The 25,265-nt window shown below is 35.0% G+C and overlaps 1 protein-coding gene and 1 long non-coding RNA gene across 2 annotated transcripts in view; both read left to right on the forward strand.

Moving 5' to 3' along the window:
- The window catches only part of LOC123871028 (glucose-6-phosphate 1-epimerase), a 51,524-nt gene that overhangs the window by 4,901 nt on the left and 21,358 nt on the right, over window positions 1-25,265 (forward strand). The gene's annotated exons all lie outside the window — the stretch shown is intronic.
- Window positions 536-19,253, forward strand: LOC123871062. Its single transcript, XR_006797207.1, has 3 exons — window positions 536-548; window positions 16,297-16,299; window positions 19,179-19,253. It is a non-coding gene; the product is annotated as an uncharacterized LOC123871062 (long non-coding RNA).

Genomic DNA, 25,265 nt, shown 5'->3' on the forward strand with positions numbered 1-25,265 from the left:
TTCTGAATTGTCTCTGGTCTGGTAGGGGGCTTCAGCCGTGGCTAGTTAGGTCACCACCCTATCGGCAAAGCCGTGCCGCCGAGCTATTTTGCTTCGGTGCGATGCCGTGTAGAAACCGACAAGTTTGCCTGAAACTGCCATACACCATCCAAGTTAGCCCGTTTCCATCTTTTAAAAAAATAGGGCTCATTAAAATAATCATGAGACATCTACCAACAATAGGACGTCAAGTGGATTTGCTATGTAGTAGCGGGAAGCCAATTAGAGGTACAACTGCCAAACCTCTTCCAAATTAGGGCGCTCCATATTAGACTGCATAATCACTTATCATCCTTTACCATCAAACACAATCCTGTAATTGGATTTTTTTTATTCATGCTTGGGTCCTGTATTAAGAAGCCAGGTGTTAGTTTGCCACAAATAGAACTGTCCATACAAGATACAAGATACAAGATTTTTATTTGCAGAAACATTTTTTGTTTACAGTTAGGTGTTATTAAATACATTGTAGAAATGTTTCACCTTACATAATCAGGCATGCAAAATTTGTACAAGGTCATTCATATTTAAGTTACAGAGTCATTCATATTAAAGATTCATTTATTTAAACTACTATTCTTTGAATGTCAAAAATTCATCTACTGTGTAGAAGCACCTTTCTATTAGCCACCGTTTAAGCCTTAATTGAAATAAGTTTAATGGAAGTTCTCTAAACGCCTTTGGTATTTTATTGTAAACTATGATTGATTTTATTGCGCAGTTTTTTAATAGAATGGCACTTTTACAGCCTGGCATTCTTTTTTTTGTGGGATCCCTAAGTAGAACTTTACTTTTATCTCCTAAATTTTCAAAAAAATGCGGGTTCTTTTTTACGAAAATCCCTACTTCTAAAATATAAAGGCATGGTAGTGTCAATAGCTTTCGTCCCTTAAATAACGGCCTACATGATTGGAGAGGTCCTACTCCACATACAGCTCTCACACATTTTTTCTGTGCTATAAAAAGTATTTTTAAATGTGTGGAACAACCCCATACTACTATTCCGTACCTCAATATTGAGCCAACGTAAGCATGATATGCAATAAGCGCGGATTTTTCACTCACTGTCCGTCTTAACTGTCTCAAAGCAAATGCGAACCTATTTACTCGTTTACATGTATTTTGGATGTGAGGTTTCCATAAACAATGCTGATCAAGGGTTATTCCTAAAAATTTCACCTCAGCACATTGCTGCAGATTTTCACCTTGGTAGTTTATTTTTAAACTTTTGTTTTTAGTTTGATAATTTGAGAATTGTACATATTTTGTTTTCGTTAAATTTATTTGTAATTTGTTGATTTGGAGCCAATTTACAATTTTATTTACCGTTAAATTTATTTCATTTTCATAGTCATTTTTCTGTTTATCGTAAGGAATAGCAATAGATATGTCATCTGCAAATAGTATACATTTATAGTCAGTTATATTGGGCAGGTCATTTATATAGAGTAAAAATAATAAAGGGCCCAAAACACTGCCTTGAGGTACCCCAGATTTGTTATATTGAAAATCAGATTTATATGTTTTTGTTTCGAATTTTTCATCTATTCTAGTCACTTCAACGCACTGTTTTCTGTTATGTAAATAGCTTTTTATCCAATCCAATGCCACACCTCTGATACCATATTTTTCTATTTTATTTATTAGTATATTATGGTCAACAAGATCAAACGCTTTACTAAGGTCAAAAAATATTACTGTAGTTGGTTTTTTTCTATCTATATTAGTTGTTATTGTACTCATTAATGTATAAACAGCACTAGTTGTTGATTTGGATTTTAAGAATCCATTTTGTTCATCTGTTATAATATTGAATTTATTTATGAAAGATGTCATTCTACTATGCATAATTTTTTCATAAACTTTCGAAATTATTGGAATTAGGGTGATAGGTCTATAGTTATCCATGTCTTTTGGGTTATTTTTCTTATGTATTGGCTTGACAATTGATATTTTTAATTTTTCGGGAAAAGTGCCTTGACTAAGAGATAAATTTATTAAATGAGTAAGTACATGTGCTTAGTAAAAACTGGTCAAGTGCGTGCCAGTACATGAATAAGATAGGGTTCCGTAGTATGTTTATAAAAAAAGTCTTACCGTAAACTAAAAACAAGAATGATTAAAAACAAAAAAATATTTTTTGTGTGAATTTTTTCTCTCACTATGAATGACTTTATTTGAAACATGTGTAGATTAAAAACTTATAACACCCTTGACAAGTGAAGGTTACAGTAACTAGAAAAGAGCTGATAACTTTCATACGGCTGAACCGATTTTCTTGGATTATAGCTAAGAACACTCTCGATCGGCTTCACCTTTCAAACAAAAAAAACCAAATTAAAATCAGTTAATTCGTTAGGAGCTACGATGCCACAGACAGATACACAGATACACACGTCAAACTTATAACACCCCTCTTTTTGGGTCGGGGGTTAAAAACCACACTAGTTACACGTTATCTTGGTCGGCTATAGCTAGTTATTACTGGTCTGACTAATAATAATAATAGTCTCCATAATTTTGCTTGTTTCATTACTTGTTTATTAAGTTCATACTATGTACTAATTAATATTCAAGAATTTATCAGATTTTTTTAATTTTAATTTGTTTGACTTACACAGCCTGGAACATAACTCACATAACATTTTGGAACCCAGTGTCTCGTAAACAGCGGTTTTTCGAAAAACTGATTAAAAAAATACTATTTCAACAAAGTCCCTCTTGAGGGGATATGCCAAAGTATGTAGCAGTAACAATTTTCTATAGCTGTTTTTTTGTTTCTAAACTATGCCAAATTTCATTTAGTTTATTTTAAAAATGGCTGTGACACATAGACGGATTGACAGACGGAAGGACACTGTAAGGATTCTTTGTTTTGCCACGGAATCCTAATAAAAGAGATTCCTAGAATTTCTGAGTAGGTAATCGAGATAATTGTCTTATGAAATGACGTAATAAATTAAGCGACGGACACAGTTTTATTATCCAACTTGAAATTACCGCGTTGCAAATATCGAATTATTAAAGGTTGCAAATAACATGCCGAACGATCGAGCTCACTTACTTTTAATGCCATATAAAATTAAGTATATCTGTCGTAATACCATTAACAGAGTAATTAGATTTTTTTATGTAATAAATAGCAAACGAGCAGGCGGGGTCACAAGTTAAGTGATTACCGCCACCCATGAACATTTGCAGTACCCGGAGGAACCGCCAGGGCATTGCCGGCCTTTAAAAAAACACACATACAAAAAAATGAACTTACATGCGAGGTAATAAGCACAGTAATAGGTTCCATAGAACTTTTTTTTAATGGTTGTTCTTCCAAATGTCTGAGTTCTGTAGAATGTATAAAGTTAAGGCTAATCCTTATCCTATCAGATAACTCTTATTGCAAAATAGTTTAACTATTAAGTTTTCTTCTTCTGCAACTGCTATAATTTTTTGTTTAGAAAAAAGTGTAAATCGCTCTTGTTTGAACTGTGTTTTAAGTCTAAACAAAGCTAAAATATGTTTCATCAACCTCAGTTCTCTTTCTTAGTTAAACTAATTATTTTCTCGTTTTAATTCGCTCTACCTATATTTCTCAGACTTAGGTTAAGTAAACGACTAGAGATTGCATCTTTATCATTTATATTACGACTAGCTTATATTCGCGACTTCGTCCGCGTGGATGACACAAATTTCAAACCCCATATTTTACCCCTTTGCGGTTTAAATTTTCAACAAAATCCTTTCTTAGCAGATTTCTCGTCATAACACCTATCTGTATGTCTTTCAGCCCAATCCGTCCAATAGTTTAAGGTTTGCGATAGAACAGTCAGTCAGTCACCTTTTATATATTGATCGGTTAACACAAACAGAAACAAGGCTGACGCATTTGAGTTGTGCTTAGTGAGTACTTAGTACCTATTTAATAATTCTAGATTCTATTTATAAACACAAGTTCCAAAATTCACCACGTCACAAGATTTATGTGCTGATAAGGATTGTGGCAATGTCCACCGTCATCTATTGGAAACAATAGCGAAGCCCAACCTACTTGATCATTATTTATAGACTTGCTCAGTTCAATCCTTTTCTATATCTGCAGACGAATTTGTATCAAGATTGCAATTTTGATAATGCCTCGAGCAAACAAAATTAGCAAAACATAGTTGCGCTAACCTATTTGTATAGGTTTTTAATTAACCATGTAAGTTTAGAATGATATTCTGATACTTACTTACCTTTAAGGAGAGATAAGGAGAGTCTGACATATCATATCAGCATAAAATTGAAACACATAGCTATCTAGAAATTTCAGATTTTGCATGTAGGTTTTCTTTAAAACGTGGACCTCCACTAAGAAAGGATTTCTCGAAATTATACCCGAAGGAAGCCGTGACGGGTCAGCTAGTTACGCATTGTACGCGACAGGTTAAAATGGCAATCAGGGTAAGAGGCGGGGGGACGAACCGCACAGTTCATTTTGAATTCTTATCGCCCATTTATTGATAAAACTTTTAAACCCATCTTTATTGAAAAGCACTTTAAGAGGATACTTGTCAACAAGCCCCCGTCGATTTCCTACGTATGATATTATTGTTCTTATCTCTATTTGCCCTGGTTCGTGCATTCTCGGTTCCTAGATCGGTACATTTGTGATATCCAATTCAAATTGCTGTGATTGGCTGAATTTACCATGTTCTTGCTGCGACAGTGAGTTTGAGCCACTAGCGGAACAATGTTAGCCGGTCAGAAATGATTGCAATTAGTCAACCTGTTTGACGTCCGTGTTCTGTTTTCGATTACAAAAAAGCAAAAATTGTTGTTGCAATCATCAATTTTAGCAAATAGTGAAAGAGAGTCGGCCAATCAGAGGTCACAACTACCGCCACACTTTCTGTCAAACTTTGGCAGTAGGCCTGCCGAGTAATGAAAACAAATTTTTCATTCTGTCTAGGTGTAGGGTAGGTGTAGGGTTGCCACCTGCCTCTTTTAGATTTACAGGCTACCACCATCAAAAATACGGGGTTTAGATTTGTTTACGGGAGACATTGTTTCTTATATATTGTTGTATTATTGTATTGTTTATTATTGTATTTGAAGAAATAGGCGGTGGTTCTCTCTGAAAGCTTATTTAGATATTTCAGTTTATTTGTATGTTTTGTATTTTTTCTCTGTATGTTGCCGGGTCTTGATCGGTGAACTGTGTTTGCAATGTGGTTTTAAATAAAAGATTATTTATTTATTTCAATAGCTTTTAAAAACTCTTCATTTTGTAAAACAAAATGCATGTTAACTTAAAATTACATTTAACTTGTAATTCCACCTTCAAAGTATCAATACCATGGCCGTAGCCAGGAATTGATTTCGGGAGAGGTTTTATCAGGGCCGGAACTGAATCCTGTCATGAGGAAAAATACGTTCGCTCAACTTTATGGGCTAATTACCTGGTTAGTTGAATTTCGCCTTTCAATTTGATAGTGGAATAAAATACAACAATGAAAAAGCGCAGCGCAGTGAGCGTAAGTGTTTTTGGTTCAATACAGAAAAAAATAAGTGAAAGGGAAACGAGTTTAGCCATAGCAAGATACTTCTTTACCAAAATTTTGATACTTACTATTCAGAGGTAACTTGCACCCCAGAAACGAACATAAGCTTTTTATCCCGGAAAATCCCCCACGGAATTTTTAAAAACCTAAATTCATGCAGACGAAATTGCGGGGCATACACCAAGTAATACAAATTCAAAACGCGAGTGAAGCGAGCGCGAAATGTTTGATATATTTCCAAAAAAAATTGGTAAGCAAATGCAAGAAATAGTGTAAGTATTATTTTAGGTTTAGGTTTTTGACGGTCTCCCAGACGCAGTGGCCATTTCTAAATTTCTGGTCTGGTGGAAGGCTTGGGTCATGGCTAGTTATATGGTTAGTATGGCCCTACCGGCCAAGAAATTAGACTGCACTATTACCACTAGGAGAGATTAAAGTCAAGGGCTAACTTGTATAAAAAAAGGCTTAGATCCTAAAACCAACCTCCGCCTCTTTGGCTACGGCCATGATCAAAATCGAGTGGGTTTCGGCTACGCAGGTATTATTCTACGCATTGTCGCACAAGGAAAATATGTATTCTTTCTACTGGACATAACGTCAGCGTTTGGTTTCGCAAGCCAGCCCGGCTGAATTTGTAAAAAACCGGCCAAGTGCGAGTCAGACTCACGCACCGAGGGTTCCGTATTCGGGTATTTTTTTTCGACATTTTACACAAGAAATCAAAACTGTTATGCATTAAAAAAAATATGCATAAAAATAAATAAAAATCTGTCTTAGAATGTACTGGTAAAGTCCTTTCATATAATAACCCACTTGATTTAATATTTAGTTACTTTGAAAATTGAAAATACTAATATTTGTTCATGAACACATGACAGACGAAGAGACGGACAGACGGACAGATGGACAGACAGACAGACGGACAGACGGAAAGACAGACAGACGGACAGACAGACAGACAGCGAATTGATCCTATTTCCTTTTTGCTTTTAAAGGTACGGAACCCTAAAAATATTTAGTTTTATTTGCCTCATATTTTATTTTCATAATTACGGGTTTCTGTATCCTGAAATACCAACCAGTAACCAGTAAAATACGGGGCCTCTGGCAACCCTACTCGGAAATCACTGTCACATTCAAGTTAATGTCAAATATTTTGTTTTCGATTACAGAAAGCTGCATCAATCATTATTAAAATATTTTATTTGTTGTGATTGGCTGAATTTTTGAGTTTCAGCCAATAAACAGACTGTTTGCCAATTAAACGTCATAACAATATAAATGCCAGAAAGTTTAACCAAATAAAACAAACTTAATGAGAACTTAGTGAGAATGCAAACGGCACACAATTTATAATACATATTATGTTAGTCGTATATAATAGATATTATAGTAGTCGTTCACTTTGGTAATAGTCAGATTGTCATCAGTAAAGTTGATATTGGTTGATGTATCGTAAATTAGGTATTGTTTCGGTGACAAATATTTTTATAATCTATTTATCTTTGAACAGAATGGAATAGAATGAAATGGAATGGAATACAATGATTAATTTTTATTCCTGTAAACTTTTAGGTAAACTTCAAAGTGTTTTTGAATGGTCAGAAAAATTTACCACTGGTTCGGAATGCCGTTCCTACGTTTCTAGGGTTTCGTACCTCAAAACGAAAAACAGAACTCTTATAGGATCACTTTGTTGTCTATCTCTCTGTCTGTCGAGTGTGTCAAGAAAACCTCTAGGGTACTTCCCGTTGACTCAAAACCATGTTTGGCAGGTAACCTCACTGCGTAATTTTGGCTAGTTTTTTTAATCGATAAATAAGGTTTGCGACATTGTTCAATAAAAAATTTGGATTCCAACTCCTCAATCCTGATGTTGCAGGGGACCTGACTACTAAAGCTAATGGGATTTAAAAAGTGTTGATTATTAATTGATATTGAAGGTATCTATACCAAGTAAATACTTTGTCGTTGACCTCAACCCTGATGCTGTAAGAAATTGCATTCCTAAATCCTGGTGATCCCTCGGGATTTGAAATGGATCATCCGTTTAAATGTTCTTACGTGATACAGAAACAAGTTGCATCCCGGGGACGGGCTATTACGGAGAGGCAACTTTTGTTCTGGGAAATGAAAGGATCGGGATTTTCAAAAACCTAAATCCACGCGAGCAAAGCTGTGGGCATTAGCTAGTTGTAAATATATTTAAAAGCTACTATAAGATAATAAATAAGGTACTTATTTCCTTATATTTTTATTGTATGGCAGCGCGCGGTTTTAAATTATAAATTGCACGTCCTGTCCTTTTCTGTAATACATTTTTTTCTCAATATCTATCGCTTTATCTCATAGCAAGAGTCCGTAAGACATAATACAGTGAATATAGGCAAAATATACAATTTTTGCAGTTTCCACGTCAGTACCTGTCGAATTTTTCTAACAGTGTAAGCAGCAGAGTTGAGTTTACCATCAAGTGTTGATATGTGGGTGTTCCATAGAAGCTTTGCATCTAACGTTATACCGAGAAACACGGGGTTCTCCTTTATTTTCAACATATGATTATTAATCAATGAATTTATGTCATTTAAGGTCCTGGTATTGGGCAGTGTGAATTGAACACACTTAGATTTCTTTGCATTTGGAATTGATTTGGAAGTAAATTGTTAGCAATAAATCAGAGAGTGACCTGTGATATGGCATTACATATAGTATACATTGTCAAAAATTATAATATTAAAGCTGTGCGTATTGCGTGAGGAATTGCGTATTGCGTGAGGAATAGGTGCAACTTGCAGGGTTTGATGCATGCGCTATTGCCAGCAAACATGAGACATATTTTTATCTACAGGCAACGTCTGAGTAGGTAACGCATACGTCTAACGCAAGTTCAAATGTACCAGTGTATTTAGTTAGACCTATCGACAAGTTTAGAGTCGGGTGTAGTTTAAATGTGGCCCGTGTGTTTAGACCAGTTTAGACTGTCAGTTCCGCCCCCCGTCACCGTCGGGGGTTGGTCGTCCCCCGCACCTCACCACCCCTCTTGCAGAAATCGAGACAGCACGAAATTTTCAAGATTTCTGGGTGTAATTTCTGGTTTTCGTAGTTCCAACATAATTATAACAATATAAAATATATAACGATAATTTTTTTACTGCATGATATTCATTAAATTTTCTAGGTCTGTGGTTTTTCCAAATTTCATTAAATTGCTTCGTTGTCTAGAAAAACGAGCACAAAGTTGGGCCTTTTTTTTAAAAAAAAATACAAATCTTTGAACCCCTGTAATTTTAAAACTACATATTTTTAGAAAAATCTAAAACACCACAGACACAGATATTAGTTTCTAGACTATGTCTGCAAAATTTCATGGACTTTGGTTGCTTAATATTCAAATGAAATGGGAACTACGATTGTATGGAGTAAGTGACGGAGAGAGCTCTGTTAAAGTTACAAAATATTTTATTCTTCTTTACTCTTTTATTTTGTTTTCTAGTCCTCTTTACCCCGTGTTTTTTTTTATATTATCTAAATACGAAAAAAACCCATATTTGTATCAACATTACTAAGAGATTTCTTACCTTTGTACACATAAAATTATCTATTTACATATTCTCCTTCCTCCACATTTAATTTTAGTCTATGTAATGTCCGTGTTATTTATAGTGTAAACAAATTAAGGTTCAAATACCTATGTGACCTTCCGGATCCCTTTCACCTCTTGAGTTGAGGCTTGTATCAGAATTTTTAAGATACGAAAACCAAATTACTTTTTCAATACATGCAACATCGTTTAGCTAGTCCATTCAAAGTTATCCTATCGATAATTGCAAATGAGATCTTTCCATTCAATCGCAATTAATTCCGAATCAATTTGGAGTCACGTATTGCGCGGATGCAATTTGGAGTGGCGACAAAAACTCGTCTCGGCCGCGGGTGCCTAACAAACGAGCGCCTGCTAATGATTCTAGTTATGTGTCTAGGGTTGGAAGTCCTCGAGTATGGGGCTTAATGGTACTTTTTATGTGGGTAAATAATACATTTTCTCTTAAAGGTGAGAATTATGGTATCTTTGTTACTTTCAAGGTGTACGTCAGAACTAGGCAATATGATGGATGTAACAAGGTGTAAGATGGCTCTACACTACTCTACAGTATAAAATTGATCCATTATTGAGTTTTGTAAAATGGATAAAACTACCTAGTTTAATAAAACCATATCGTTGATTTACTACTTTAGAAAGGAAAAACACCGGTTTTTCTAAAGTAATAGACAAATCATTTGTTTTATACGCCTCTTTCAAAGGCTCTCATGGCAATATAAGACTACCACCTGCACTGGTGCGGTAAGCAGAATCTGCTGAGTAACCGGAAAGAAACTCAGATAGAATTAAACAGCAAGCAGATCCTGGTGAAATAATGGATTATGCTTGAAATGACGGAAAAAGAACATCAATATGCGAAAAATTTAATGTTCATGATTACAAGCACCTACTTACTTAATATTTGCACGTCCATATTGCAAAACATGTTCGGCTTCGCAAAATATCTTTGTAAACACTGTAACCCATGTTTAGAGCAAATAAATTATTATATTATTATTACAAAAAGAAAGTCGTAGTAATGTTTCCTAATCAAATGTGGGGGAACACAGAGTGGACCTTATAAATAGTTAATTAAGTAATAGGAAAATGTCACAGCGTAGGAAGTCTGTAAAAGGAACGAAAATCTTGCGGAGATGGCGAATTCAATTAATTGCAATGTAGCAAAGATTCATTCTAACGATTTAATTAATTACATATTTGAACTTCTTTTGGTATTATTGGGAGGCACTTATTAGCAGACTACGGTTGAGACACTTATCCGCATTTGAGCTAAATCAACAAACGATAAGGTATTTTGCCACCAAAAAAACTAGTTATAATAATGTGATATAATAGAGTTCTAACTTTACTGTTATAGTAAATCTTTTAACACCAACTCAAACGTTCATGCGCACACAAAATGTATAAATCATTGATTTCGTCTTAATATTGTTTAATTCATAAGTTCTCTTTATATCAACGCAAAAAATATGATAAGATCAGCTGATCAGATGGTCTTCTTTATTATTGTAGAGTTAGCAAGAATTATTTCAATATCAATGCTATCTTGTAAGTTGTGCGTAGTTGATACAACGTCTTAAGAAAAAAAATATGAAAAAAAACGTATTTCTGAAACATTTCCCAAACTGGTGTTGGTGTCAATTAGTTTAATTAAATTTGTGCACAAATCTCTAAATTGATAGGTGGATTGTGGAACATTAGTGGCATTCTTTTAGAGGTTTTTTGTACAGCAGCACCATCAATTGCGGAAAAAATGGAAAAGTTTTATAATTTTATCGTCAGAATATAGATGTCCTTGATACGGTAATGAGAGAACTTCTTTGGGTTTATTATCTTCAGACTGTTCTAGATGAATGATGGCCGGTTAATTTTTTTCTCCAATTCACCATTACGTCGCATTATAAAATTAAATCACCTAGGAGCTAGCGTATCAGGGCTCGTGTCATTGGCAAAAACTATGCCGCTTTCCGTTTTAATATTAAACATAGTTGGTGAGCTTTTTGTGCGGATGCCGGAGGGACGTGACGCGCCGCTTGACCCTTTCACGCCGGGATTGCGGCGTGAAATGATTCTGAAGAAACTAATGGATGGATTCGATATGCTTCAGAGTTCGTAATTTTGAACGCAGCGCCTAGTTTGGTGCGAAATATTTTTTGCGACGTCTTGTCGCTTTTATTTTGTGAATTTGATGATTGCTGAATCTGTTGTGATTTGCCATTGCTGGGTTTTGATTTTAGGAAGCAAATGTATTAAGATAAAATAGCATTTGATCAAGTTTGGATCCCTCGTGGTTTTAGTTTTAACTTTGCATAGGTTTCGATATGAATGTTTAGGTATCACAATCACATAAAATACATATATTTATTATCTTACATATTCAACAAATTGACAATCAAACATTGTACAATGGAATGTACAATGGCACGTACCTAACTATTTTGGATATAAATAATTTTGATGTTGAAGTTTTTAGATAGGTAGCTGCGAAATTCTGGATTCTCTTTCGTTTGACGATGCTTCGTTATAATCAATACATTTTTTTACTATTCAGAAATTTCAGACTAAATTCTTCCAATTTCAGACTAAAATTTTGTAATTTCCATTCCAAAAAAATTTAATTGTAAGCAGAAATACACTTATTTATATAAATTTAACATTCTAATGAGCGAGCTTAAATCCGCAACATCGCTAAGCCACTAGCAACAGACACACAATTTATTAGCGCAGCGTAGCTAGCGGGTAGCTCGCCCCATCTTGTTTTTGTGGTCGCGTCTGCAGCCCCGAGTCGCCACTTTCTTCCCACCCCCTCCCTCCGATGACAAATGGCCTTCCCCCCGCTAATGCCCAGATAATTTTATGCGGCGATGCAGGGCTGGGATGACCGTGTGATTACTAGTGAGCTATCGAGCACTTGAGTAACTATGATAAAATTCAAAATTTATTTATTTCTAATAGGACCACTAGGCTACGTCTGTGTCTGTGACGTTACCACCTGAACCGGTGATTTGACAAGTGTAAATTAAAAATTTATAACACCCCCGACAAGTAAAGGTTACAGTAACTAGAAAAGAGCTGATAACTTTCAAACGACTGAACTGATTTTCTTGGATTATAGCTAAGAACACTCTCGATCAAGCCAGCTTTCAAACAAAAAAAAATTAAAATCGGTTCATTCGTTTACGAGCTACGATGCCACAGACAGATACACAGATACACGCGTCATACTTATAACACCTCTCTTTTTGGGTCGGGGGTTAAAAGTTGGCATAAATTGGACTACAAATTGGTAGACTGCTTGGGATGTTCACAGTTGGACATAAATGGATATAGAATAAACAAGTGTAAATTAAAAATTTATAACACCCCCGACAAAGTATCTGAGTTTTCCAAAACATCATTTTCAAATAAATAATTATGTATCAAGGCAACGTCCATCTTGACAGCTTGACATATTTTGTCAATTGACATAATATTATGAACCTAACGGTTATGTAACCTTCTTTTCTACAAGAAAACTAGAAAAGAGCTGATAACTCTTAAACGGCTGCACCAATTTTTTTGGATTATAGCTAAGAACACTCTCGATCAAGCCACCTTTCAAACAAAAAAAAGTTAATTAAAATCAGTTCATTCGTTTAGGCGCTACGATGCCACAGACAGATACACAGATACACAGATACACAGATACACAGATACACAGATACACAGATACACAGACACACAGATACACAGATACACACGTCAAACTTATAACACCCCTCTTTTTGGGTCGGGGGTTAAATACACACGTCAAACTTATAACACCCCTCTTTTTGGGTCGGGGGTTAAAAAGAGAGTAGATGTAGTAAAAGAGAGAGAGAGATGTAATAAAATAATTTACTACACTATGTTGTGGACTGAAAGCTCAGCCGGTTGCTTCCACGCAACTTTGTGTTTAAGGAATTCATTCTACTTAATAAGTGTGTTTTTATAGACAGTTGTAATGGTAAATCTAAAAATTCAATAAAACCATATTACCGTACCACCATACCGAACCATATTAAGTTTTATTATAAACATAAATGCAAACGTGACAAGGCCGTCTCTGGTGCCCTAAATTTTTTATGATCGGTTTATATCCTCCTCCTAATATTTATTTTAATAAAAACTTTGTCATCTCTAGTCAAGAGTCATGAAAATCAGAAAAAAAAATACCACTCTTATTGATTGATTTATTCCTTGATTGTTTGACAGTGTGAAAGGCTTTTATAATAAAAAGAGCTGATGGATTGATAGGCTAATGTAACATTTATTATTTATACTTGCTTTTAGGCTCCGAATTTATTTTCTCATATCATGATAATATTGTTTTATTTCGTGCTCCCCAAGAAGTATATCTTTTAGCAATTTAAATTGCGATGAATTGAATTGCAGCTTGCACAATATTCATGTTTGCGGTTCTTTGTATCTTGATAAACGTGCCCGATTAAGATCACAGTTTTAAGGAATCGATTATGATAATGGGTAGCAACTTGTAACAGAAACCGTGGGCATCTGCTTGCCGATCCAGTATTCATACTCGCATCTGATAATAATGGTTTGATGGAGGCATTCGATTAAGGTAAGCTAAGATGAAGAACGTGTTAAAAATTTAAGTCTTAGTAAAATATGGAGACCATATTGGATTACCATTTGAAATATCATTTCTAGCCCCATAATTTTTGAGACCTTTTGTCTGTTTCGAGCGGAGTGGATACCTAATGATGATGCCTAATGAGCATCCAGCACTGGCTGAATTCGATATTCTTGTTGAAATTTTCTATTCTAGAACGTAATGCAAGTGCAGCCAATAAAGAGAATTACAATTAATAGCTTTATTGCGGTTTGATTTCGTAGGTGCTGATCACTGACTAAGATAAGTCTTAATAAGTCGAATATAGACCTCATAACGTAGATCGATATCATATCGCATCTCAAGTGGCCACTTCATTATATTTGCGGTCTCTTGCCCGTCTCCAGCAAAGCAGACAATGAACTGATGGAAGTGTTCAATGGAGATCTTAAAGAATCGAATATGATATCTAGATCATTCGATATATCGTATCTCTATCGGTTACTCTATCGATCGACGCGCGTCAATGGTCCCAAGCTTCACATTATTCACCTCTTCACGGATCAGTGGTCGCTGAAACGGGTTTATCGCGTCATTAGATGGGAAATCATTTCTATCATCAGATGCCTTATTTGGCTCTGTTATGGCGTAATCTGTTTTAATTGTACGGCGGTTACCGTTTCTTCTTGATATTGGATGCATGTGTGATTAGATTAATTGAATTACAAGAGAATATGTCATGTGTGACGAATATTCCGATTATACAATGTAGCTGACTCTAAAAAGGTGCGAACTTAGTGGTCATCCTGTTTATGGGGCCACGCGTAGGTATCTATTAAAAAAATAACAACAAGTACTCTAGATCGATAAGTGCGTAGAAGACAACATTGCCTTAAATCTTTGGGATAAACAAGTAAGGGTATTTCCGCACTGCACCCCAATACAACACATGGAAATTAAGTAAGTGCGTAAGTTCATACAGTTTCCATGGCATAGAATTTTGCGGGAAAAAATTCCCGGTGAAATTTCGCAGTGCGATGTTACCCTAAAGTATTAGGTATACTATAATTCTAATTTAACAATTTTTTGTTGCCTATTCTGTTACTTGTTGACGTCAATATTTGGGGCCATTTTGGGCATCCTTCTATTTTAAGATGGAATTATTGGAAAAGTGGTTGTTTTCAATTTTTTTTCAAATACCATCATTTTAACCAAACCCCTATGACATGGGCCTATAAACCTGGCTCACCTTCACCTTTGGCTTTACCGTTTCTTATCATAGCTTCAGTGAAATAATAAAATTAGAATGGAGCGTTCTTGCAGATAACTATAACCTCAACAGTAGCAACGGAACCACAAAAGCAACAAAACGGACTAGGAATGTCCATCGACCTCAGTCACACATCATTGCCCCTGAATAGCCACCCGTCATAATATTGCCTTCCAGTTGATTTTGACTCTACGAGAGGATATCTATATCGTATAATTATGTATAATTTGTATTGAGAAATTGTTTTCGAACCGCGCGGGACTCATTGAATAAATTTTTGAAGTAAAACTTCTTAAGGCGCAGCCTAAAGAGATTGCTTGAGATTTACTCTGGTTTTTTTTAGAACTGAAAAAACTGATCAGCTGTTTTGAGGCTGCCATCATAATAGAGGTGTTAAATATGGTTAGACTACTATATCTTAATATTAAATAAATAAATAAATAGTCATTTATTTCAGGCAATTTAAACCCAATCGAAACATAACTCTAAATACAAATGTATAATCTTTTAAAAGCAATAAAATGAAAGTAATAAAATAATAAAGTAAAATAAAATAAAACCAAGTAATTTAAATAGAATTACGAAGAAATTAAAATAAGAAATTAATGCTAGTTACGGAAAGATATTTAATATTTTTTTCTATTTATAAATATAATAAGTAAAAAAGACAGGTTAGGAAGACACAAAAATTTAGATTTTCTATGATTCCTTAATGAACTAGTAACTATGTAGTTTTCCTCAGAACTAATATTTACCCTAGAACATTAGCATAGCGATAACAATCGAACTAATGCTGTAATTACCTTATCATTATCAGCAATTGAAAAGATGAACTATGCAACTGATTACATAATTAATAAAATCTTCACTTCGTTACGGTAGGTATCTACCTACCATTAAATATAACATTGTATATTGCCTCATCATAATTATCTCAACCGCATTTTAGATTATAAATTGAGCAATTAGTGCTGCAGAAAGAGTTGGAGGTCCTTTTTGGGCTAATTAGAGCGTGCAGTTCTATCAATGCGATCTTGTGCTTGGTTTTGTTTAGTTGCTCTCTTCAAATATTCATCTTATATTGTAGAAAAAAAAATTATAAGTAGCCCTTATCGAATACCTACAATATACTATTATTTATTTATAGAGTTCCGTATCTCAAGAAAAAGAACCCTTAAAGGATCACTTCGTTGTCGTGTCTGTCTAGACTCGTCAAGGATGGATACTCCCGTTGACCTAGAATTATGAGATTTAGCAGGTAGCAATGTCTAGCACAAGAAAATGGGAAATTTCGAAAACCGTGGTCACATATCACAAAAAAACCGGCCAAGTGCGAGTCGAACTCGCTCACAAAGGGTTCCGTATTATCGTATAAGAAATAGCATTTTTAATTTATTTTGTTATGTAACAGTAAGGTGATCTTAAAGTTGACTATAGTAGTCTACTCTAAACTAAGGGGCCTAGACTAAGGGTTAAATATACAAGGCAGAAATCTTTTTTTTTTCGGTTTTTGTACACTGTGAAGTTATACGCCTCGTGTTCAGATTGGACAACTTGTTTTGAGCGCAACATACAACGATACAACCTCGCCGCACTATTTCCCGCCAAAAAGCGTCTTGTCTGATTGAAGCGTCTTGCGACGCGAATCACGTCGCAAGTTTTTGCAAAGTTCGAAGCGAGTTTACAATTTTGACAATGCGACGCGTCCTTTCGTTTCGCAGGTTTGAATTTCGGCTATAGCATCATCATCATCTCAACCTATCGTCGGCCCACTACTGAGTACAGATCTCTCTGAATGAAAAGGGTTTTCGAAATAGTCCAGCACGCTGGGCATGTTTGACGTTTGGATAGGCAGAGTTCACACATCTTTGAGAACAGTGTAGAGAACTCTTAGTTATGCAGGTTTTCTCACGATGATTTTCTTCAGCATTAAATCAAGTGATTCTGAAGAGTTAGAAACACGATCCCCGGAGTACGTCAGTAGTAGGTATAATAAATCAATGCGTTCCGGTACGATGCCTGTAGAAACCAAAGAGGTATGAGTTTAATAAAAATTGCCATACCTTCCCCTTCCAGGTTAGTCCGCTTCCATCTTAGACTGCATCGTCACTTACCACCAGGAGAGCTTGCAGTCAAGGGCTAACTTGTTTCTGAATTTTAAAAAAATCAATGCCTGCAGATTGGGAGTGCGATGTCTTAACCCTTGTGTGTCTTAACCTCACTAGGTTACTCGTATCACTGATTGGCATGCGTTTTGCTTTTCCCTTATTCTGTGGTTTTGAAATCGTGCTCATCCCAACAAAAATTTTATTAGAAAATTTTATAGAACATTCGACTGAACGTTCTATGAATCAAAATTATTTTAATAAAAATAAGATAAAACGCAAAAGGAATGCCAGTAGCATCATCGCTGACCTCCGCGTCACACGCCACTGCTCTTGAATAGCCACCTCATATCTCCTTCCACTTGACTTCGATTCAACTGAGGACGCTGAACGTTAGCGAGGCGAATTATCGCGAACTTCCTCGCTTTTAAAGCTTAGTGACAAGCTGAAACGGCGTTTTGAGAGACGATGAACTGTTATTTTTTTAGTATATAAACTAAAATTAATTTTTATTTATTTCCTACCAAATTTTTTAAATTGACACATATCGAAAGGACATGCACAAGGACAGTTACTTTTTAACCCCCGACCCAAAAAGAGGGGTGTTATAAGTTTGACGTGTGTATCTGTGTATCTGTGTGTCTGTGTATCTGTGTATCTGTCTGTGGCATCGTAGCGCCTAAACGAATGAACCGATTTTAATTTAGTTTTTTTTGTTTGAAAGGTGGCTTGATCGAGAGTGTTCTTAGCTATAATCTAAAAGAATTGGTTCAGCCGTTTAAGAGTTATCAGCTCTTTTCTAGTTTTCTTGTAGAAAAGAAGGTTAGATAACCGTTAGGTTCATAATATTATGTCAATAGACAAATAAATGTCAAGCTGTCAAGATGGACAGAATGGACGGAAGCTGAAAGTTTCTCTGCGTATGGTCCCCAACACAGGGAATAGCGATCAGCGACTATGAAATCTGGATCATGGTGGGTTAGGGAGATAACCGGTAAAAAGGTTTTATAAAATAACGGAGTTCTGGCCCTCGCTGGCTCTTAGTCCATTATATCTATGACTTCACTTTTAAGTTTACGTAAACGCGTACGGCGTAAATTGTTTTAATGCGCTGGGTAATCTTTGATCATTTAGGTACTTGTTTTTATAATCGTTATTTAGCTTTAAGATAATGAAACATTAAGCGTTATTTCAAATCAAGTTATAATAGTAACGACCGACTGGCAGAGCGCAACCTTGGTCTCGCCCAAACCCGACAAATCATTCATACACATGTTCCAAAATCTAATGAATAAGATTTTGTCTGTTATGTAATTAACTTCTAAATAAATGCCATATTACTACAAAAAAGAAAGCGTTATGCTAATGTCACCGTTGCACGTGTTTATGTCGCCCATGTCCAATACAACACATGTTCTGATGTTCCTTTTTTTTGCTTTCCCGTGACACCCAAGACATTGATTGTTCCCTCATTCCCTGTTTCACGCTTTATGACTCCTACACACGTCCCAACTTCAAACTAACTTTTGAACTCCAAGTTTTCTTTGTTTGTCAGAGATTAATTATATTATTAGTAAGTAATGCAACTATCAGCCGGCTTTTTTCTCTGACTCTACAAGGCAAGTTGGTCTGGTTCAGCCACAAAGTTTTTTTATTGAGAATTTCGGATGTTGCGAGCGTGGTTTGCGGCTGTATGCCAGAATTACTACTACATCATCTGTATAGTTATTGGTTGGCAAAGACTCAGCTCCTGACAATATTACTAGCTGACCTCTTCGGCTTCGCTCACGTAAGAATTGCTGAAAATCCTTCTTTAGTGTGAAATTTCAAAGTTTCTAGACCAAGTACAGCGACTTGAGCTGTACTTGACTTACACTACTTACGTTGATATGCCAGTTAGTCAATTTATCTTTACGACCCCGTTCGCGTGGACTACGCAAACCCCCATTTTACACCCTTAGGAGTTGATTCACAAACCCTTTCTTAGCAAATTTATTCGTCATAACTCATAATAGGTATCTGAATGCCATAGCCCGATCCCTCCAGTAGTTTGACCTGTGCGTAGATAGATCAGTGGTTAGTCAGTCAGATTTTCCTTTTATTTATTAAGATACGAGTATGTGCGAGTAATTGGAATTTGATAGTCTGTAGATACTATTTTATAGGAGAATGACTATCAAATGAAATATTAGACTCGCCGATCCAAAGGGCCAATTTGTGCTTTAGTAATCCTCCTACTCACAATATTCATTGTTTGATTGCCCACTGACTGATTTACTACCATTTACATCTCGCTAACTTAGTTGTGATTTATTCCATCTCTCAATTTTGTGGTTACCGCGCGTCGTCTCTAGCTAATTACCGTGCATGAATATGATTTATGGCGTTACGTATACACTCACTGACTGAACATACCTATTTGTGTTTTGACCTTTGACTATTTCGGAATAAATACTTAAAAGCAATGCTTAAGATTAATGTGAGCAAAGTATTTTAAAATATTCGTTAGTGTAGTCAAATTAAATAATTTTGAACATTGTGTTGTCTTAGCGTTATTCCTTCTATCTTTCTTTAACTTTTTAAAACAAATAGCGATTCTAATACTAATACTAAATGTTTTGATGATACTAACTCAAGTATTTTTATTAGATTATGTTATTCCAACGGTAAAAAAAAATTAGTTGGCTATTCTTAAAATTAACTGAAGCATTTTTACATATTTTGTTACTTCAAATTGATAAATTTTGAACACTATTACATAATGAACGTTAATCTCAGCTCTCGCATCTCTGGATGTGGTAACGTACACCATTTTCTTACCTTATTATCATCCTACGCCTAGGTTGCGTGGTTATTATAATTTTCGTCAGTTCGTGATAGCTAGCTCATTTTGTTTGGGCGTGTAATTATGTATGTACGTTCAAGTAGAAGATGCCATCGGATCTAATCACGCGATACTCGACTCTGTGCTTGAGATGATTAAGTTAATCGTGGCAACCGTTTTTTTTTTATTTCATGCCGAAGTGACGAACACGCGATTGGTTTCTAAAGCTTTGTATGACATCACCAGAATTTGTCTCGTGCGTCCTTACATGGTTGCATCGCATATGATCTATTGGTTTCTACTTGTGAACAGCTGACATCGGTAATGACGTGTAAATACCCAAACTTTTCCATAAATGGTCAGTGTAAATTAAGTTGGTACACGTGTATTAATAACTAAGTGGAAGTTAAAATCTTTTCATTCAAGAAGGATTGGATATTTTATATAGCCTCTTTTGACTTAGATAATTTTACCTTTGATATTTAATTTATCAATTAATATAATATTTTCTGTTGTTCATCTTCCTCTTTTAAACCACTTTAAATCCTATAAACTTTTACTCTGAAGGCACCTTAAGTCTTTATTTCCTTTTTTTGCGTATAATGCAATTTAATAGAAATACAATGCTTAAATCTATAGTTAAATGCGAATAAATATACATAGTACTTATCAATCTTTTTGATACTTTTATTATTAAAAAGATAGGATTTCGGTACCACTGGCGCAAACCCGGTGAAGACTCTCAAAGATTGAGAATATTTAGCTGTTATAGTATACCAATAACTTATACAGCTACCGGCAGTAAATATTGCACTAGCTTAGAAAGAGATTTTTGCTTCATAGAGCGTTGTCTCATGTGACGTTTCTTCGGTCTTAGCGATAAAGACAACGCTCTACGAAACCGTTATCTCTTTCTAGAGTTCGATGTGCAATATTTTCTGCCGGGTACTGTAGTTAGTGTACCAATCTTGCATCTTACTAATAAGTAAGTAAAATTGATATATTAACTACATATAAATTAAATGTGAAAAGTATCATTTAAATGTGTATGTATGTTTGCTTGTTAGTTTGTCCTTCAAAGGAGAAACGGATTTTTTGCATAGATACATGTAGTTAAAGACCTGAAGAGCTAATAAAGGCTAAAATATGCCTTTTATGCTAAAAAATTAAAGATTATTAAATTACGAAAATCTAAATATACCTACGCGGACGAAATTGCGGGGATCGTCTATTTAAACAAATATTTATCTTCCGCAAAGCAAATGTTCCGTCAGTAACATCTCAAATATCTGAAATTGCTCTACATAATTATAGATACTTGTACAGACTTTAGCATCTCCGCAACGCATGCCCAAGGTTGTAATCAGCTTATCAAGCGGGCGTTAAGTCGAGCCGGGGAGGGCCTTATTAATCGCCTGTCCGGAGCATCTGCGGTCCAACCGCTGACCCCTGTCGAGTGTCGACCGGCTTTGTTGCCTCCTAGATGTTTGTCTCTGTCCGCTCCTATCTTTCGCCTATTTGTTATTACTGGTTGACGTGGTTGCACACCGTGCTTACAATGATAGAGTAAAAGACCAGTGATCTCGTTAATCTTTCTTCACTATCATTGACATAGGTATATGCCATATGTCTTTTTATTGATTCTGGAAAACGACACATACCTATTTCAGTCTACATAATTTGATTCTCCTTGTTACTTGACTATGGGAAAGCCAAGAGGTTATGATTTTAGAAGTCTATGTACGTGTGTAAGTTTGTATTTATGTGTGACATTTGGTGACATTGCTTACAAACAGAATAGAAAGATCATTTCAAATTAACTTGAATCGTTAAGTAAATCCACTACTGGTTCGAATGCTCTTACCACCGTGAAAAACCAGAAAGAAACTCAGCGGATGCTCTTTTCAAAATTTCACAATATCAATTAATAAATTGTACATTTAATTAAATGCTGTTCCGCGCGTTGCTGGAGCAAATCAAACGCTCTTTTATCATGTAGGTAAGCAAGCTTAGTTACAGTATGCTACCAAAGGTTATAAGCTTTGTGCTTAATTGGATTGATAGTTGGTTTAGTTTTCGACCTAATAATATTCTATTATTCCGAATTACGTCCTTGTTGTTTTATATCTGGTAATTGTGAGCTCGGTCAGTAGGAATCTAAAAGGAAGGTTTTGCTCGAGGAAATCTTTTGTTCCCATAATGGACATCCGTGTATCGTTAGTGGATAACCGCAAGAAGTGGTAATTTCATAAGCCCTTTTTTTATATACCGTTAAAATGGATATTTTCTGTGGGTCAGAACTCGTATTATCTTTCTTTTTATTATATCCATATGTATTTGGGCTACGACAGGATTTAAATCAGAGTGGATACTTGGGATTTATTTTTGGTATTATTGATAAAATGAAATGGAGTTTCTTGTCGTCTCCTCTCATTAGAATCTACGTTCCGAACATGTTAGACTTGACATAGCATAATTTCCCAAGTTCGTCAATATGAAATGAAAATACTTATTTGAATTTTAATCTCTTGATTTTATTCCTAAATTTTTGGCTGTCTTTATGGCTGGATAGTGAAACATCTCTATAAGTATATAAATAAGACTTTAAAGCTTAGCGTACCTACTCTTAAATTTCATCTAAGTATCTTCTTCATAGTCCAAGATTCTGATTCAAATCTAACCTTAATTTTGTTTGACCTGAAGCTCACTATGAAATAAATAAGTAGATATAATTTATCAAGTTTTGTCTCGTTAGATGTACAGATAATTCTGTACATAGTAATTTGGCTTATAAATACGATGTAGATGTATGATTAGAGACAAGCATTTCAAAATCTGTGTGCCCGAGCACGTGCGGCTGTTTTGGCGCCTACGCTGCTGGATAGAGTCGGAAACTCGAAACACTTTCAAAATTCAATCTACGGCCATGGCTACATCGAAGGTTACCAATGTGATATGTAACCTTTGTGTTAGGAAGTTGGTTTATTTTCCATATACCAATTATTCTCTGTACCTAACACAATCTTAATTGAGACTTGTGGTCTAGTTGCTGAGGGACGTAGTGGCTTGTCCTTATTTCTTTCTATAAATATTTGAGCTCTTTTTGTTGAATATTCTCTCCATCTAAAATAATTTATCTTAATAAATTATGCCTAATCTTCTCGGGTTCCGTACCTCAAAAGAAAAAACGGAACCCTTATAGGATCACTTTGTTGTCTGTCTGTCGTGTCTGTCACGAAAACCTGTAGAGTACCTACTTCCTGTTGACCTAGAATCATGAAATTTGGCAAGTGAGCAGGTCTTAAAGCACAAGTAAAGGAAAAAATCCGAAAACCGCGATTTGTGGTTACATCACACAAAAAAATAATTAAGATGAGTTTTATTACTAAAGCGCCATCTATATGATATTTACTAAATCTCATATAGATGCCGCTGTTGTTATTATTTTGCAGTATTGCATATACAAATGTTAAAATATTTGGTACGACGATGGTACGGAACTCTTCTTATGCGAGTCCGACTCGCACTTGACCGGTTTATATATTTAAATTATGTAACATAATAAATAGTACACAATATTATGTGTTGTTGGTCCTTGCTAGAAGAATTCTGTTATAGTACCATCAATGTACAATAAGTAACTCGAAATAAAGAATTGAGGCATTGCAACGCATGCTGGGCATTAGGTAGCTGGTATAAATTAATATAAATAAAATTATTCAGTCGTTCACATCGGAATATACTTCAATGGTCGTTCAACTGATTTCATCTTCCACGCTTAATTCTTTAAACCTTAAATTTTATTTTTTTGATATGTTAGTGTTAAGAAATCTAGTAGAAGATGATTTTTTTCTGTAATTATAATTAAATTTTACAGTTTTTCATTCAAATAATAATCCATTAACAAAATAATTTCCCGCGTAGGTAGGTACTAGGTAAATTAAAATGTAAGATTTTAAGAGTGTTTTTATTTGTTTGTTACATGAATACGACTTGATCTTTTTAATATAAAATTGCGAGTATCTTTCGTGTTCTCTTTTAATAAATAATCGTTAACGAGTCGGAATTCATTAACGAAAAAAATGTTTTATAGCAATTATATTCGCATTTTAAAATTACATACCTACGCTTTAAGGTTATTTGTCCAGGTAATTGTAAATTTTTATCATCATAAAATGTAATGATATCCCTTGAATCTAAACCTAATTGCACCCTCCAGCCTACAATGTCGGGTGTCGCATCATATTTTTACGAGCACTTTTTGTTTGTTTCTGCAGTAGCAACCTTTATTACCTAGTTCTTTTTTTATTTAAACCAGTTTATGGGCTCTTTTTAATATGTCAAAGTAACATGTTTTAAGCCATTAACTCTGGAGTACTTTAACCAAGTTTAACTGCGCTTCTTGTATCGTAACGTGGTATCGGGAACATAAAATTTATTAGATCAAACGCCTTTCAACATATCAACCGTACTTTATTTTAATATTCGTTAAACTTCCAATGCAGTTTTTAAGGTACTTAATATGAATTTGAGTCGGAAGTTTAATCTTTATTCCTGTCTGCAATCCAATCCGCCTCATTTTCTTGATGTATTTCTTTTAGTTAGTAAAGGCGTGCCTGTAAAAGAGACTTGTGAAGTATTTTACTGACTTTTTTGATTGCGTTATGATGACTACGAGTACCTACTTTTGTTTATTATCCCACGGATCTCTATATGTACCTACTAAATCTTAAGAGGGCTCTCTTCGTCACTCGTTTCCACTCGTTTCATACAATCGTAGTTCCAATTTCATTTGAATACTAAGCAATCAAAGTCCATGAAATTTTGCAGACATATTCTAGAAACTAATATATGTCTGTGGTTTTCCAGATTTCTGTTAAAATATTCGGTTTCAAAGTTACGCGGTCTTAAAAATTTCATACAAATCTTTGAGCCTCTGTAATTTTAAAACTACATATTTTTAGAAAAATCTAAAACACCACAGACACAGATATTAGTTTCTAGAATATGTCTGCAAAATTTCATGGACTTTGGTTGCTTAATATTCAAATGAAATGGGAACTACGATTGTATGAAACGAGTGGAAACGAGTGACGGAGAGAGCCCTGTTAAATTCGTGACACCAGATAAAAGCTTTCAGTTTCACCAAAAAAACTGTCATTTCGCTGTTCACGATATTGACTGCAAAGCCTCGATTTTTCACAATTTTTTTAAAGACAAGTACATCCATATTCATTATTACTAACTCTCATGTTGTATTTTTGTTTCTAATAAAATTGTGCAAAAGCTTACAAG

Source organism: Maniola jurtina, chromosome 2, assembly GCF_905333055.1.
Source record: "Maniola jurtina chromosome 2, ilManJurt1.1, whole genome shotgun sequence".
In the NCBI taxonomy this organism is placed as follows: Eukaryota; Metazoa; Arthropoda; class Insecta; order Lepidoptera; family Nymphalidae; genus Maniola; species Maniola jurtina.